The sequence below is a fragment of the Bubalus bubalis genome, chromosome 3, assembly GCF_019923935.1.
Source record: "Bubalus bubalis isolate 160015118507 breed Murrah chromosome 3, NDDB_SH_1, whole genome shotgun sequence".
Classification (NCBI taxonomy): Eukaryota; Metazoa; Chordata; class Mammalia; order Artiodactyla; family Bovidae; genus Bubalus; species Bubalus bubalis.
This window is the reverse complement of record NC_059159.1, coordinates 78,635,552-78,652,623: the sequence shown is the minus strand read 5'-3', so window position 1 is coordinate 78,652,623 and position 17,072 is coordinate 78,635,552. Positions and strand designations below refer to the sequence as shown.

At 40.4% G+C, this 17,072-nt stretch overlaps 1 protein-coding gene across 6 annotated transcripts in view; it reads right to left on the bottom strand.

The window, feature by feature from the left end:
- LINGO2 (leucine rich repeat and Ig domain containing 2) overlaps positions 1-17,072 on the bottom strand; it is a 1,154,206-nt gene that overhangs the window by 240,731 nt on the left and 896,403 nt on the right. Inside the window, exon 1 of one of the 6 annotated variants that reach the window (XM_044939742.2) lies at positions 1,973-2,177. The exons of the other annotated variants lie outside the window; for them this stretch is intronic. The gene's annotated coding sequence lies outside the window, so the exon portion shown is untranslated. Of the gene's footprint in view, positions 1-1,972; positions 2,178-17,072 lie in introns of those variants that run through there. 6 annotated transcript variants of the gene reach the window in all.

Below are 17,072 nucleotides of genomic sequence, written 5' to 3'. Positions count from 1 at the left end.
AAATTTAGGATTCATGATCTTTCATTCACTAATTCACCAGATATTCACAGATCATGGAAAGTGTGTCAGGCACTATTGTAGACACTACTGTAGACATATAAGATGATAATGAATATATTAATAGAATATAATTTTTAGTGTTAACTTTTCTAAGAATTTTCCACTTATTAAATATTCTTAAAATGTTATGAAGTCTGGAAACATTTATGAACTCCATTTTAGAAATGAGAAAATAGAGAAGCATAGAGAAATTAAATAATTTGTTCATAGATACATGGCTAAAAATGCACTGAAGCTAAGATTTGGAGACAAGTTATCTGTTCCTAGCACCCTTCTATGGTAAAAGGTGAATAACATTGGAAAGTTAAAGACAAAGGTCTTGAAGAGTACAATAGAAGCAAAGGCTATCTCGGATATTAGGAGATCCAAAAAGCCATTAGAGGAAGCAATGTATGCAAAATATTGTTACTAGTTTATGCCTTTGAGACGGCTGGTCCACTCCCATACACGTGACTAGCAGTACTTCATCAGGGTAAGCTCTTGATATGAGTTTTAGCCCAAGTCTTGATCTACTCCTTCAATTCTTGTGCACTTTCCTGGAAAGTTCCTATCTCCTGTTTCCTCTGCTCCTTGTCTCCTGTCTGGCATACTGATAGAAGTTCCCATTCATCACACTGAATTATTGCTGACCATTTCTCCTTCCTTACAGTTTTCACTTTTCAACTTAGCTATGACTCCCACCCAGCCCTTGGGCAAGCTTTGCCTCCAGTCACTATGGCTCTTTGATGCAGTGAAACAACAGACTCATCTCTGGGCAACTTTCAGGTTGGGCCCTTTTCCCCCTTGAATCTCTAAAATGTGAAAACTACACGTACAGGCCTCTTAATTTTTAACTGTGTTTCTAATTTTTACAAAGACACTTTAAATGCAAACTCAGACTTCTAAAATAAGGACAAGAGCAGAATCACAAAATTAACAAGGTCTCTAAAGAACAAGGGTTTTTATGGTTCATTGTACATCATTTGTTCAAACTAGAAGTGGATCAATAGTGTTTTATTGGTCCTTTTCATGTTAAACTTTTGTTAATGGTACACTAAATTGTGTTACTTTGCTGCACTTCATTGCACAGACCCTCTGACACACTGGGGAGATTCAGGACCAGAAATCTGAAGTCTAACTCTGGAGGGAGGTGAGGTAGAAAAAGGATACAGGATAATTTATCACTTTCCTTCCACTACTCACTTGGAGGTTTTACACAAAAGATGCCTAGTTTTCTCCGTTCAAGTTATATAGCAGTTTAACCGAAAATAACTCACAATTTCAAGTTCATTATTACCATGCCATTCCCCATTTACTTTCTGCTTTAAAATAAGGAAAAATAAATACAAGAAAATGAAATCTGAAAAAGAAAAACCTTTGAGCCTATTAAACTTGTGGTTGCGCCTGTAATTGTCTTCCTTTTCCCCCTCATTCCTCCTGAGCTGTTTTTTCCCCTCTAAAGTAGTTGAGGGAGGTTTGTTTTCAATGACTTTATTTTCCTCTTGCTCAATTTACCAAATCTTACTCTATAAAACAATTTCATGTTCAATGATTAGAATATTGATCACTAAATTTACCAGCTCTGAAAATAATCTATTTCATGTATCAAAAGAGTATATTTTGTTTCAAAATCTTAGCACAGAAAATAGATAATCTTTAAAAAATCAAAAACAATGTAACAAAGCTGATATTTACAAAACACAAAAGCACCAAAGACATCAATAATACACCCCCTACCCTGCAGGCATAATTTATACCTGGTAAACATGATCATCTCTCAAAAGATACTTAAAATTTCCATGCATGCATTTATTCACTCAACAAATATCTTCCAGTAACCAACTACCGACAACATACTATTAAATATGAAGACAAAAAAGACACAGTTCGTCTACGGAGCTTCTAATTAAAGAAAAATAGACAAAAGACTTACAGTTTCTCTGCGGTGGAGCTGAAGAACTTGTTTTCTGGAGCCAAGCTGCTCGTGTTCAACTCCCGGTTTTGCTCCTTACCAGTGCTCTAAGTGGAGAAGGCAATGGCACCCCACTCCAGTACTCTTGCCTGGAAAATCCCATGGATGGAGGGGCCTGGTAGGCTGCAGTCCATGGGGTCGCGAAGAGTCGGACATGACTGAGCGACTTCACTTTCACGCATTGGAGAAGGCAATGGCAACCCACTCCAGTGTTCTTGCCTGGAGAATCCCAGGGACGGGGGAAGCATGATGGGCTGCCGTCTATGGGGTCGCAGAGAGTCGAACACGACTTAAGTGACCTAGCAGCAGCAGCAGTGCTCTAAGTCTCAACTTCCTCAGTAGAGAAAGGGCTGAGGGGCGTCAAGAGCGCCTATCCCGTGTGTTTGTTGTGAAGGTTAAATGAGATGCGGTTCACCTGTGCTTGGTGCAGTAACTATTTCACAGTGATTAAGCAATAGGCTTACGGTGTACCTCATGATACTAAAAGACTATCATTTGCACTCACGAAGGTTTGGAAGCCACGGAACAAGCAAATAAAATGGTTCAAATGAAGGAATGATCCCTTTTTGTTTGGTATTAGAAGGATGCTCCAGAGAAGGCAATGGCACCCCACTCCAGTACTCTTGCCTGGAAAATCCCATGGACGGAGGAGCCTGGTAGGCTGCAGTCCATGGGGTCGCTAAGAGTCGGACACAACTGAGCGACTTCACTTTCACTTTTCACTTTCATGCATTGGAGAAGGAAATGGCAACCCACTCCAGTGTTCTTGCCTGGAGAATCCCAGGGACCATGGAGCCTGATGGGCTGCCATCTATGGGATCGCACAGAGTTGGACATGACTGAAGCGACTTAGCAGCAGCAGCAGAAGGATGCTCAGGAAGACTTGATGGCATTAAGGACAGACAGTAAAGGAAGAATTAAAATTGAAATTTATAGAGATGATGTAGGGGGCAGGAAAAGAAGAATACAAATTAAATGTAGAATATTTTTTAAAACTTTAGAAAATGGAAGAAGTGTTACCTTCCAGGACTGTAAAATTTGACACTGGACAAATATGTAATGAGGCTTTCTCTAATCCATGGTGTTATCAATTATATGCGTGTGTGTATATATATATATATGTATATTTATCCCCCCCCCAAAAAAAAATAATTCTGGCATCTTGTCCTTGTATCTTGGAGGAAAAAAACAGGCCTGTGAGCCTAGCAACTCCTGTCTAAATTAAGATCAGCCACTACTTCTCCTAATCATATTATTCATGCCAGTTGAATTACCTACTCAGGTGTGACTTGTTTGTCACCTTTGTGACCCTACGGACTATAGCCCGCCAGGCTCCTCTCTCCAGGCAAGAGTACTGGAGTGGGTTGCCATGTCCTGCTCCAGAGGATCTTTTCTACCCAGGGATCAAACCTGGGTCTCCCACACTGCAGGCAGATTCTTTACCATCTGTGCCACCAAGGAAGCTTGGGGTCTGCTAAATGCCATGAACAATCAGTGAGGACTCACATCTCCATCCAGCCAGAACTCAAACTTCTCTCAATTCTCTGTGAATATGAGACCTGTCCGTAATAAAGCTTCCTAGTTGGCTTTTCTCTAGTCTGTGGAATCTCAACCTGTGTGTACATAGTTTATCACTCAGGAAGAGATTCAAGGAAATGATATGCAAATTCTTAGAGCTTTCCTTAATATGGCTCCTCCTTCTCCAGTTCTTCATGTTATAAGTTTCAGAAACCTTAGCCCCCTCAACCTCTGATCCACATCTACTCAACGTTTTAAGACCTTAAGGCCCTCATGGTCTGCTGGGAATAGTCCGTTCTGCACTGTGATCTGCAAAGTTCCACATAAATCCTGGGTCATCATAGGACTCATCTCGCTTGTTTCTCTTTGTAAGGAGCACAATCTTTCTCTGATGTTGTCTAATTTCTGAAAACAGTTGTTTTATATATTTGTCCATTTTTCTATTTGATTATGGTGAGATAATAAGTCTGGTCTTAGCTCTCTCCATTATGACTGAAGCAGACATTACTCAAATTGGCGTCCTATGGATGAAAAAGCAGCCCAGGTGATTCTCTCCTTAATGGTTGATATCTACATGAAAGCTTGAATATAGGGTTATCCAGTCAAAGAAAAGGGAGAAATCCTTTTTAGGTAGAGAGAACGGTGTGTACAAAATAATGGATGATAAGAAAGAGTTTGCCACCTGCTGGGAATGGTAAATACCTTAGTATAGCTGAAGCTTAAAGGGGGCTTCCCTGTAGCTCTGACAGTAAAAAATCCATCTGCAATGCAGGAGACCCTGTTTGATCCCTGGGTCAGGAAAATCCCCTGGAGAAGGGAAAGACAATCCACTCCGGTGTTCTTGCCTGGAGAATTCCATGGACCATGGGATTACAAAGAGTTGGAAAGGACTGAGTGACTAACACTACTACTGTAGCTGAAGCGTACAGGGTCTCTGATGATCTCTGAAGACAATGGATGTGATGCAAAGGGCAAGGGAAAATCACTAAAAGGTTTTACACAGGGAATCACAAGATCACATGTGTGGCGTTGGAGAGAATGATAGGAATGTGGATATTAGCATCAGTTATCTTTTAGCATTAGATGATGCTAGACTGAACCTACATAGTGGCATTAAGGATGGAAAGAAGCAGACAGGTTTGGGAGGTTTGACAGTCAGTGCATGGCCTTCCCTAGGACAGAGCAAGAATCTATAGTTCAGGAAAGAAGGAACGAAGAATCCTTCCCTGCCCTTCAGTGGTCAAATATGTTGTTTGCAAAGTGAAAATTAACTCCTAGAAAAATTTCATAGCTGAACCTTTCTATCTGTTTGTCTTTAAGTACCTACAAATCGACAGTGCTCCTCAAGAGATCACTGTCTATGTATATGGGACTTCAAGGATAAAATCAGGGAGGAACCCTAGATCTGTTGTATTCACCATCAGGACCAGCTAAGATATCAGGTGTTAGTCTAAGGGGAAAAAAAAAAAAGGTCCAGAAAGACAGAAGACATCTTTAAGGACCTTTTTCTTACTGTCTTCTCTGAAGACAATTCTTATTTTTCCCTTGACTTCACCCAAAAGCATGGTGTTTTTCATTAGGACTGAAATAAAGACTTGTATTTGATTCAATCTATAGTTCTAATTCTGCTACTTTCATTATCTTTTTCTCTTTCTTCTCTTCATGTCTTAATATATATCTCACACACATGCACGCTGCATGCATACATATACATAGGCATGTGCATATACATTGACACACACCATGTCATACATTTTTTATGCTGGAAGCTCCACCATAAAATTGGGGTCTGTCCTTCCTGATTTTTCATCTCTGTCACACAACACAGGTTCTACTCTCCAAAATGTCAGCGAAATGAATGCATGTACGTTAGACAGGAAGTGAAGAACAGTGTTTCATATGTATAGGAACAGATCCTGAAACATCTGGAGTTGTAAAAAAAAAAAAAAAAAAAAAAACCAGAATAACAGTGCCAAGAGGAAGAGAGGGATGCCACTTTTGTATATTTGTCTTAGACTTCTCTGCCATAACAAAAGTACCGTAGACTGGGGGTCTTAAATTACAGAAATATATTTGTGCATAGTTCTGAAGGCTGGTTGGTCCAAGATCAAGGTGTTGGCTGATTTGCTTTCTGATAAGGATTTTCTTCCTAGCTTGAAGCCAGTTGCTTCTTCATCATGTCCTCATATGGTGGAGAGAGAGAGAACTTTGGTGTTTCTTCTGTTTGTTTTTTTTGTTTGTTTTTTTTTAATAAGGGCACCAGCCCTATTGGGTTAGGGATCCACCCTATCGTTTGCGTTTTTAGTGGCTCAGTCATGTCTGACTCTTTTACAATTCCATGGACTGTAGCCTACCAGGTTCCACCTTTATGACTTCATTTAATCTTTACTATAGCCCCATAGGCCTGATCCCTAAATATAGTCATTCTGGGGGCTAGAGTTTCAACTTATGAATTTTAGATGGATCAATTCAGTCTACAACAATAAGCATGCTTGTTGAAACTTTGACAGTGTTCACACATCCAGTACTTTCATGTTAAAGTGTTGCCAAGCTTTTCATACCCATTACCACCTTCTAAACTATCACACATTAGAAATGCAGGTAGTGCTTTGGAGCCCAGTGTCTTTGGTTTGTTGCACTAAGAGTCTGCACAATGACCTAGAAAGAGGCTTCCTGTTCAAGCCAAATGGCCTACATTTGAATTCTAGCTATGACACTCCCACTTTAGGGCAAGTTATTTACATTCTCTGAGACTCAGTTTTCTCACCTATAAATTGGAGATAATAATCCTATCCTGCTGTTATAAAGCCTAAATAAATAGGAAAATATTTGAGCCATGAAGATTGGGCAATAAGTAAAGGGCCTTTCAACTTCATTCAATCTAGTTATTCGTGTCAATGACAACCATCAAGGTTTCATATCTTATTAGTAGGGTTCATAATAATAGGCATTTACTTTGTGCCCGATATTGCTATAAGCAACTTTATCCACATAAGTTATCTAAATTAGTACTCACCAAAATTCCCATGAAGTAGATATTATTATTACCTTAAGGAAATAAAGACAGCTTCTACTGACTCATAACAGGAACTAGTGGTTAGGTTAGAACTCAGAGCTTGACAATGTTAAGCAAGCAGTCCCTAAACTTTGAGAAGCTACTTTTGAGTTCTTTGGGGTCTGGGAATCAGAGAGAAGGTGAGTTTTCCTTTAGCAGCTGCCCCTGCTTCCAAAGAGGTCATGTGTTAGTTTTCTATTGTTACTCTAACAAATTACAGCACATTTAGTGGCATAGAACAGCACAGGTTTATTCTCTTACAGTTCTGGAGAGTGAAAGTCTAAAACGGGTCTCAGGGCTGCATTTCTTCTGGAGGCTTTAGGGGAGAATCTATTTCCTTGATTTTCTGGCCCCAAGAGACTTCCTGCCTTCATTGGTTTACAGCTCCACATCACTCCAAAATGTTTACCTCATCACATCTCCATCTCTGATTCCGACTCTCTTCCCTCCCTCTTTTCTAAGTGCATTTGTGAGTATATTGACCTGGATAATCCAGGGTAATCTTTATATTTTAAGATTTTTGCTTCAATGGCATCTGTAAAGTCCATTATGCTGGTTAAGGGAACATATTTAGAGATTCTGGGGATTATGAAATGGAATTCCTTGGGTCAGTCAGTCATTCAAGTCTGATTCTTTGTGATCCCATGGACTGGAACCCACCAGGCTCCTCTGTCCATGGAATTCTCCAGGCGAGAATGCTAGAGTGGGTAGCCATTCCCTTCTCCAGGGGATCTTCCTTGGGAGGCCACTGTTCTGCCCAAAGATAACTACAGGCACTATCACCTCCATTCCACAGCGGCTTATAGACTAGAGGGCGGGCAGTCAATCTAAGCCAAGCCAATCAAGTTGTTTCTTATTAAGACACTAGGGTAAGCCACCGGGCCAGACATTAAAACTTCTTACAGAAACAGGGCCACAGTCTTCACAGTGAACCAAACCAAGTACAACCTGCAACTGGAGAGACGGGTTAGGGGTGGAGATGACAAGGAAACAAAGAATCTCAGTCTGCAGGCAGGAGAATGAACAAACTCGTAGAGGGAAACAGAGTTTTAGGATGTCTTTTGTTAACAACCTCTTACAAAATCTAGCCTTAAAACTCCTGTTTCTTGCAACTAGACTAGTTTGAATTACTGCCATGCTTGAGCAGGGTGGATGTTGAAAGGACTTTCACCAGTGCTAAAACCCCATCACATTGTGGACAGCAGTTACTGCAGGCATCACAGAGGGTGAGTGGCTCCCAAAAAAACTGAAAAGGTAAAGTCTCTTGGGGTATGGACAGAAATCCCCAAATCCAGGACAGTAGGACTTGCATACCATCCAAATATGTATTGGGGTTTTCTTTACTCAATAATTTGTTGTCATTATTTCCCCTCCTAAATCCAACATTGTACTGTGACTGACAAAATGGACCTCTGGATCCTGGGAAGCCCTCATGGCTGAAATATAATAAAAGCATCATTTCCTAGCACTGCAGTGGCAGCTGCTGCTATAGCTAATGCGACAGGGGATTCACCAGCACTATACTAGCACTTTCCATGCATTATCTCACTGGGTCTGTATAAGAACCCTACAAAGTAGAAGCATCATCTTCACTGCGAACATTTGAACATGAGTCTAGTCAAGGCTGTGGTTTTTCCAGTGGTCATGTATGGATGTGAGAGTTGGACTGTGAAGAAAGCTGAGTGCCAAAGAATTGATGCTTTTGAACTGTGGTGTTGGAGAAGACTCTTGAGAGTCCCTTGGACTGCAAGGAGATCCAACCAGTCCATCATAAAGGAGATCCGTCCTGGGTGTTCATTGGAAGGATTGATGCTGAAGCTGAAACTCCAATACTTTGGCCACCTCATACGAAACATTGACTCATTGGAAAAGACCCTGATGCTGGGAGGGATTGGGGGCAGGAGGAGAAGGGGACGACAGAGGATGAGATGGCTGGATGGCATCACCGATTCGATGGACATGAGTTTGGGTGAACTCCGGGAGTTGGTGATGGACAGGGAGGCCTGGCATGCTGTGATTCATGGGGTCACAAAGAGTCAGACGTGACTGAGCGACTGAACACAACTGAACTGAATCTTCACTTACATGTTAGATATTTTCTGATTAAAACATATTCATCCTTGAATAGTAAATCCATAATCAAACTGATATGAAGACTTATATGGAAAAGGAGCTTTGAAGGGAAATTCTCAAGGGAGAATGGATGCAGGAATGTTAAGAGTTCTCAGGGCTGAGACTGTACAGTATGGCTTCCATTCATTGTCTTTCAGCAGGATATCCTTAAAAAAGAATCCCAAAACTATTTTTCCTAGTTTGTTTCTTTTTTTTTTCGGTGGGGGTGGGGGTTATTGACAGAAATCTTGCACTTTTTGTCTTCTACAAATGAATGCTAAGGAAAAGAATACAGATTGAAATATTGCCTTTTGCCTATGGGCTATTACTTATATGCATGCACAAGTCTTAACCCTCCAGCACTCAGGCTGACCTCCCCCGGAATCCAGCACATATAATTACAAACTTATTGAAACTATTTTCTTTGGCTGTTACATTCAGCTCCTGGGTGCTCAACTTGTGCAGTCTGAACGCCCCAATTCAACAGAGGCAGTTTCCCCTTCAGAATACTCTCTTTGATTATAGTTTTAAAGACAGCTTAAGATTTCAAGTGTCTTCTTTCTTTTTCTATAAAAAATGAGATGCTTTAGCATTACTGGAGCTTATCAGTGAATTAGAAGTGGAAAACAACAATTAAGTATCTAATAATACTCTGCCTAAATCCCTGCTTCATTTTCCCTACATCCTGTACCTTCAGTTCCAAAAAGACCTGGCAGATCACTCCCCTTAAAATGCATTTATATTTGCCATTTGCTCTCTTCTACAGCAGGACTTGATACTGCGAGGTAGACAGCTGAATTCTAGGGGAGTAGAAAAGTGAAAAGTGAGATATAACAGGAGAAAAATAATTGAAGAAAAAATTCTTTATTGAGGCTTATAGGAAAAGAACCAACTTTCTGAGTTACACATGAAAAAGTGGAAGACTATAAGAGAAGTGATTCATCTACCACCAGATAAACAGAAGGTGTATTTCCAAGGAAGAGGCTGTCCTACTGGGGATATGACCATCATCCACTTCAACTTTTGGTGAATATGCTTTTATAGAGAAACCATAAAGTTTCAGTTCAGCTCTAGAAATACCATACAATGTAAGTGTTCTGCCACGTAGTCCCTTTAATCACAGAATGACTATCAGAATGTTTCAGTTTTACTGAATGTATAACAAATGAAGAAATATTTTTCATTGATTCATTTAGCCTGTGTGCTATACTTAGTTGCTCAGTTGTATTCAACTCTTTGCAACCCCATGGACAGGCTCCTCTGTCCATGGGTATTTCCCAGCAAGAATACAGGAGTGGGTGGCCATTTTCTTCTCCAGGGGATCTTCCGGACCCAGGGATCGAGCCTGTGTCTCCAGTATCTCTTGCATTGGCAGGCAGATTCTTTACCACTGAGATACCTGGGAAGCCCTTTTTTAGCCCCCATCAGCCTAGAGTCTGATATATACTGTCCTGGATACATTTTATCTTGTTTAGCCACTGGGTAAATTTTTGTATAATGGAGGATATAAATTATTCATTTAAAGTCAGAAAACATTAACTTCCTTATCCACCTACTTTTTCAATGGCTAAAGTATGAACATGGTATTGAAAGTGGCTGGATACTGCCAACTCTGCTTAATTCTGTTAACTTATTTGACTGAATTTTATTCTTTATAGTCTACATAGCTAAGGAAATGATATTCAAATTGAAGAAATCTATACTATATAAATGGAGAAGGGAATGACTACCCACTCCAGTATTTTTGCCTGGAAATTCCATGGACAGAGGAGCCTTGTGGGCTACAGTCTATGGGGTCTCAAACAATCGGATATGACTAAAGTGACTTAGCATGCACACATGCATACTATACAAAGCTGAGATCTTTTCACATAGAAGACAATAAAATAAATACCTGCTGAGGTATCACTATGGACACATTAAGCAAAGGCTTACCAAGGCTGACTTTTGCAGGGGAACAGAACAATGAAAAAACTGCACAAATCATATTTCTATTAAGCTATTCCAAAGACTGCTTGCTCAGTAGAGGCTTGGCTTAGTGAGGGTGACAGCTGCTTGGTGTGATCCATGACATTTCTAAAATGAGATCCCCATCAGAATTTTAAGACTTCATTCCTTGCATTAATTGTAAATGTGCAATAAAAGAAACATTTCCCCCTTGAAGATGGAGATGGTAACCATGATATCAACATATAATGGGTCAGAACAGTGCTATGTGAAAATACTCACTTTCAGTTTATAAAATACACACTATCTCATGATACTTGTTCATGCTGTTTCATTTTCATACATGTTCAAGCAAGAGAATCTCTCTTGCTTTCTCTGTCTCTCTCACATACACACTCTACATAAACATATGCACTTCTTCCAACTAGTCATTGCTCAACTTTCATATTTCAGTTTGCTGCTGCTGCTGCTAAGTCACCTCAGTTGTGTCCGACTCTGTAACCCCATAGACGGCAGCCCACCAGGCTCTCCCATCCCTGGGATTCTCCAGGCAAGAATACTGGAGTGGGTTGCCATTTCCTTCTGCAATGCATTTAGACATAACCTAATATAGGGAGATGGCACGGACTCAAGTCCATCGTGTGCTTCTCCTAGCTTCTATCATTGCGTCCTCTACTCCCATCACAACACACATCACGCTTGTGGCGATCATCTGAACACTTTTTTGTATCTCCTGATAGATGATAAACTCTGCGAGAGTGGGAACAATATCTGTTATACTCCTAAATTCAGTTGCTGCTCCATGAAAGGTATTCAATAAATGTTTAATGAAATTAATGCTTCAGTGAAAGAGCTTGCAAAGAATGACTTGTAGTCTATAATGGAGCTTATTGAACTGATGAATGTGTTTAATGATACCATGTGCCAGTCTGTCAAGGGTATGTTGGTCAATGATAGAAAGATGATTGTCATAGAGACAAAGGGTAGTAGTGACCTTGCAACTGCTTTTAGAAGAAGCACCCTTACCAAGGCTCCAGTTCTGCTGGTCTGACAGAAGATGCATGCTCATTACTGAAATGAGTGTGTCAGGCTACCCAAGCCTGATGTTACTAGATATTTGAATCATGTAAAAACAAACAAACAGACAAAAAAACAAACAAACAAAAAAAACACTTCTTTTGGATCTGTTTCCCAGGTGCCCCAAAGCAAACTTCTGAATATAAATCTAGTATGGGGTGTTACTATGAGCAACTGTCCCAGGAGAGGCAGAGAGAGAGAGAGAGAGAAAGCAGACACATTTCACCCCTACTTTCTATACACTTACGAATCAGATTCCTGGGCCTGCAAAATAGACAGCAAGACCTAGAAAGACCTAGAGTGAGTTCATGAAAGTAATGTCTATAATGGTCTGCCCATCTGTGTTTTCAGCTGGGAATTCTGACAATGCAACCTTTTGTCTTGTCATTCAAACTTCTATATTAACAGCTAAATAAATGAGAAGACCTCCAAACAGTAGATTCTGAAATAGAAAGCCAAATAGAAATATATACATTTTCCTACATTTCCTGTTATTGTTAGAAATCTAAAAGGTTTTATTGAGCACAGAATATCCTGAATTCTTAATTATGCCATGTGAGGGATATATATGATGCATTACACAATATTTTCCAAATTCAGAATTTTTTAAGGAAAAAATATTATACAGTCTAAATTCGATCAATTTATTCCATTACTTACTCAGAGTGTTAAATTTTTAATGTTTGAAGTCCTTATGCCACAAAAACAAAAGTAAATTTAAAAATTAAATGCAAATAAGACTGAAAAATTAGAATTAACAAATTAGTATAATGAATGATGTTGCTTTTTTGAAAGCATAACTACCATTGTACCTAGAACATGAAAGTCATGGCTAGGGAAGATTCTTTCACTTTTTGATGTGCATGTACTCTTACGTCTTATGTAATGTAAACTCAGGGAGAAAAAGAGACAGTGAGAGTGCGGGGAGGGGAAGGAAAAGAGGGAAGCAGGATGGGAGGGGGGAGAGAGAGACTCTTTGTCTATTTTGTTAATCACTCTGTCCTCAATGTAAGATGCCTACACATGGTAAGTGTTCGATAAAAACTTGTACGATTAATAAAGGAATAAATTTTGTGACTGCTTTTCTCTTTAAATTTCTGTGCAGTTGCTGTGGAGGCAACAATATCATTTGACATTTACTCAGTGATGGTGCTTCATTTTCCTATTCAGTAACTTTCTGTCCTTTACTCATTAGTCAGGACAATAAAATTAGTACTATTTGGCATTATTGTAAATTCAAACATGGTCATCAAAACCAAGCACTGAGACTTTGTTATAATGTGGTCATTAAGATGATCTGATGTATACTTCATTCTTTCTGGAGTTAATTCTCCACCGATCTCCAGTAGCATATTGGGCACGTACTGACCTGCAAGCTCATCTTTCAGTGTCCTATCTTTTTGCCTTTTCATACTGTTCATGGGGTTCTCAAGGTAAGAACACTGAAGGGGTTTGCCATTCCCTTCTCCAGTGGACCATGTTTTGTCAGAACTCTCCACCATGACCCGTCCATCTTGGGTGGCCTTACACGGCATGGCTCATAGTTTCATTGAGTTAGACAAGGCTTTGGTCCATGTGCTCAGATGGGTTAGTTTTCTGTGACTGTTGTTTTCAGTCTGCCCTATGATGGAGAATGCCAAAGAATGCTCAGACTACCGCACAATTGCACTCATCTTACACGCTAGTAAAGTAATGCTTAAAATTCTCCAAGCCAGGCTTTAACAATATGTGAACTGTGAACTTCCAGATGTTCAACCTGGTTTTAGAAAAGGCAGAGGAACCAGAGATCAAATTGCCAACATCCGCTGGATCATCGAAAAAGCAAGAGAGTTCCAGAAAAACATCTATTTCTGCTTCATTGACTATGCCAAAGTGTTTGACTGTGTGGATCACAATAAACTGTGGAAAATTCTGAAAGAGATGGGAATACCAGACCACCTGACCTGCCTCTTGAGAAACCTATATGCAGGTCAGGAAGCAACAGTTAGAACTGGACATGGAACAACAGACTCTGGTTCCAAATAGGAAAAGGAGTACATCAAGGCTGTATATTGTCACACTGCTTAGTTAACTTATACGCAGAGTACATCATGAGAAATGCTGGGCTGGAAGAAGCATAAGCTGGAATCAAGATTGCCGGGAGAAATATCAATAACCTCAGATATGCAGATGACACCACTCTTATGGCAGAAAGTGAATAACTAAAGAGCCTTTTGATGAAAGTGAAAGAGGAGAGTGAAAAAGTTTGCTTAAAGCTCAATATTCAGAAAACAAAGATCAGGCATCTGGTCCCATTACTTCATGACAAATAGTTGGAGAAACAGTGTAAACTAGCAGATTTTATGTTTTGGGGCTCCAAAATCACTGCAGATGGTGATTGCAGCCATGAAATTAAAAGACGCTTGCTCCTTGGAAGAAAAGTTATGACCAACCTAGACAGTGTGTTAAAAAGCAGAGACATTACTTTGCCAACAAAGGTCTGTCTAGTCAAGGCTGTGGTTTTTCCAGTGGTCATGTATCGACGTGAGAGTGGACTATAAAGAAAGCTGAGCACCAAAGAATTGATGTTTTTCAACTGTTGTGTTGGAGAAGACTCTTGAGAGTTCCTTGGACAGCAAGGAGATCCAACCTGTCCATCTAAAGGAAATCAGTCCTGAATACTCATTGGAAGGACTGATGCTGAACCTGAAACTTCAATACTTTGTCCACCTGATGTGAAGAACTGACTCACTGGAAAAGATCCTGATGCTGGGAAAGATTGAGGGCAGGAGGAGAAGGGGATGACAGAGGATGAGATGGTTGGATGGCATCACGGATCAATGGACATGAGTTTGAGTAAACTCCAGGAGCTGGTGATGGACAGGGAGGCCTGGTATGCTGCAGTCCATAGGGTCACACAGATTTGGACACGACTGAGAGTGAACTGAACTACCTGAACTGATGTATACTTACAGTTTTATTTTCAAACCATAAAGACAAAATCATAATTCTGGATTTGATCTTGAAACAGAAAAAGGGCATTAATGAAAAAACTAGTGGAAAGCAGGCTGGAGTTTAGTTAATAGTAATAAACTGATGTTCATGGATCTCTTGAGGCATAAACTGATTTTGTTATATATACATACCTCAGAGTACGTAAGGGGCCAACATGAAATAACAGGAAGATGGAACAGGGTAAGGAAGGATATGGGAGCAGAGATGAAGACATGAGGACAATAAAAGAACTGACTAAACCTGGGCAGAGAGTGAGGATTGAGGAAGAATGAGGTCTAAGACTGTCTAAGGGAACTTGAGGTTTGATAGTGGTGGGTATGGCTGATTAGCCTTGAAGAGCAGTGAATTACATCTGACTGAGTTTGAGATATGAAGACAGAAAATGAGTCTTATTCATCTTTGTCCCAAGAGGCTGGCACAACACTGAACCAAAAGAGAGTATTTATTAATGTGTGGCAAATAACTTTGCATACTTTTTCCATTATATCATTGGGACAAATTGTTAGAAGCAGGATTTCTTGATCATATATATACATACAAATATATAGGCTTCCCAGGTGGCTCTAGTGGTAAAGAATCAGCCTGCCAATACAGGAGACACAAGAGTCATGGGTTTGATCTCTAGGCCAGGAAGATCCCCTGGAGAAATGGCAACCCACTCCAGTATTCTTGCCTGGAGAACCCCATGGACAGAGGAGCCTGGAGGGCTACAGTCCATAGGGTCGCAAAGAGTCAGACATGACCAAAGAAACTTAGCATGAGATTTTTGTGAATTTTAAAAATTATTTCTAATATGTATAACCAATATTGCCATTGCTTAAATGTACCATGTAAATAGACACATATCTTTCATATATATACACTGGCAGGTTGTTTTCTACCAGGTAAGTATTGTATATGACCACATCTGACTCAGTCAGTGTGGACTGAGAAAAATGCAGTCTACTCTATGTATTCCATACATAAAAGGTTTTAACACAGGGAAAGGGAGGGAGGCTGGCTTTCATAATCACTGGCATTACCAGGAAAGCAAAGTTGAGGACAACCTTCACCCAGAATTTTAGCTTGCAGCAACAAAGCCCATGGTTCTCAGTGGGTCACCCCAAGAACCTCTGGAGGCACCCAGCAACCATCTCAGTCTGCAGCCTCATGTAGATGATCTTCAAGATACATCTGGAAGCCACTTCCAACTCTACACCTGCTCAGGGGACTAACCACAACTCCAGAGAAGGTTACCCCCAACATTTTCTCTTCTTCCTTCTAAAGCTCATAAATTCCCCTCATTTTCAGACACTGACATGAAACCATGGGAGAGGGAAGTTCTCAGAATTGTAATTTTAACCTCTCTGTGAGTCAGACTATTGAACACATCATCTTCAGTGTAACACTAGTAACCTAATGAGTGATGTCTCATTGTTAGAAGAATTTTGTTCTTATTCACATAATATAGTGATATATCAAATATGCATGCATGCAAGTAAGTTGTTTCAGTTGTGTCCAACTCTGTGCGACCCCAAGGACTACAGCCTGCCAGGCTCCTCTGTCTATGAGATTCTCCAGGCAAGAATACTGGAGTGGTTTAGTAAGCCCTCCTCCAGGGGATCTTCCTGACCCAGGGATCAAACCCGTGTCTCTTATTTATGTCTCCTGTGTTGGCAGGTGGGTTCTTTACCACTAAGCACTACGTGGAAAGCCCATACAAAATATTTGGAACTCTGTTCTAGAATGGTGTGACTATGACATACAATTCTTGTCCAGAAACAGACTCAGTGCCCCCGCCCACCTGGGAGTGCACTTCTGGACCACATGTGGCAATCATTAGGGCCAATACTCAGTTATATCTGGTCTGCAAGATAACAAAGCATCCAGGTCTAGTTCACGCTTATTAAGATGTTTGTGCTCAAACCTCCCAAACACCATGAGATATTTGGTTTGTAGCTGACCTGTGAGCTTCCCTGGTGGCTCAGACAGTAAAGAACATGCCTGTAATTCAGGAGACCCAGGTTCAATTTCTGGGTCAGGAAGATCCCCTGGAGAAGGGAATGGCAACCCACTCCAGTATTGTTGCTTGGAGAATCCCATGGACAGAGGAGCTTGGTGGGCTACAGTCCATGGGGTTGCAAAGAGTTGGAAACAACTTAGTGACTAACACACATAGAGATGACCTGTATTAGCTCCAGCAATCTAGGCTATACTGGATCACACGCTTATTCTGGTCCCAGCCTAGGTTCTGCTCCTAATGGTGAAGGTTAAGGAACTGACACGCCTGTGTATACACGGATATGACCTCTTTAGTCCAAAAGAAGCATCTTAAGGGCAGGGATGACATCACTTTCACTCTTACCTCTCTTCCAAAAA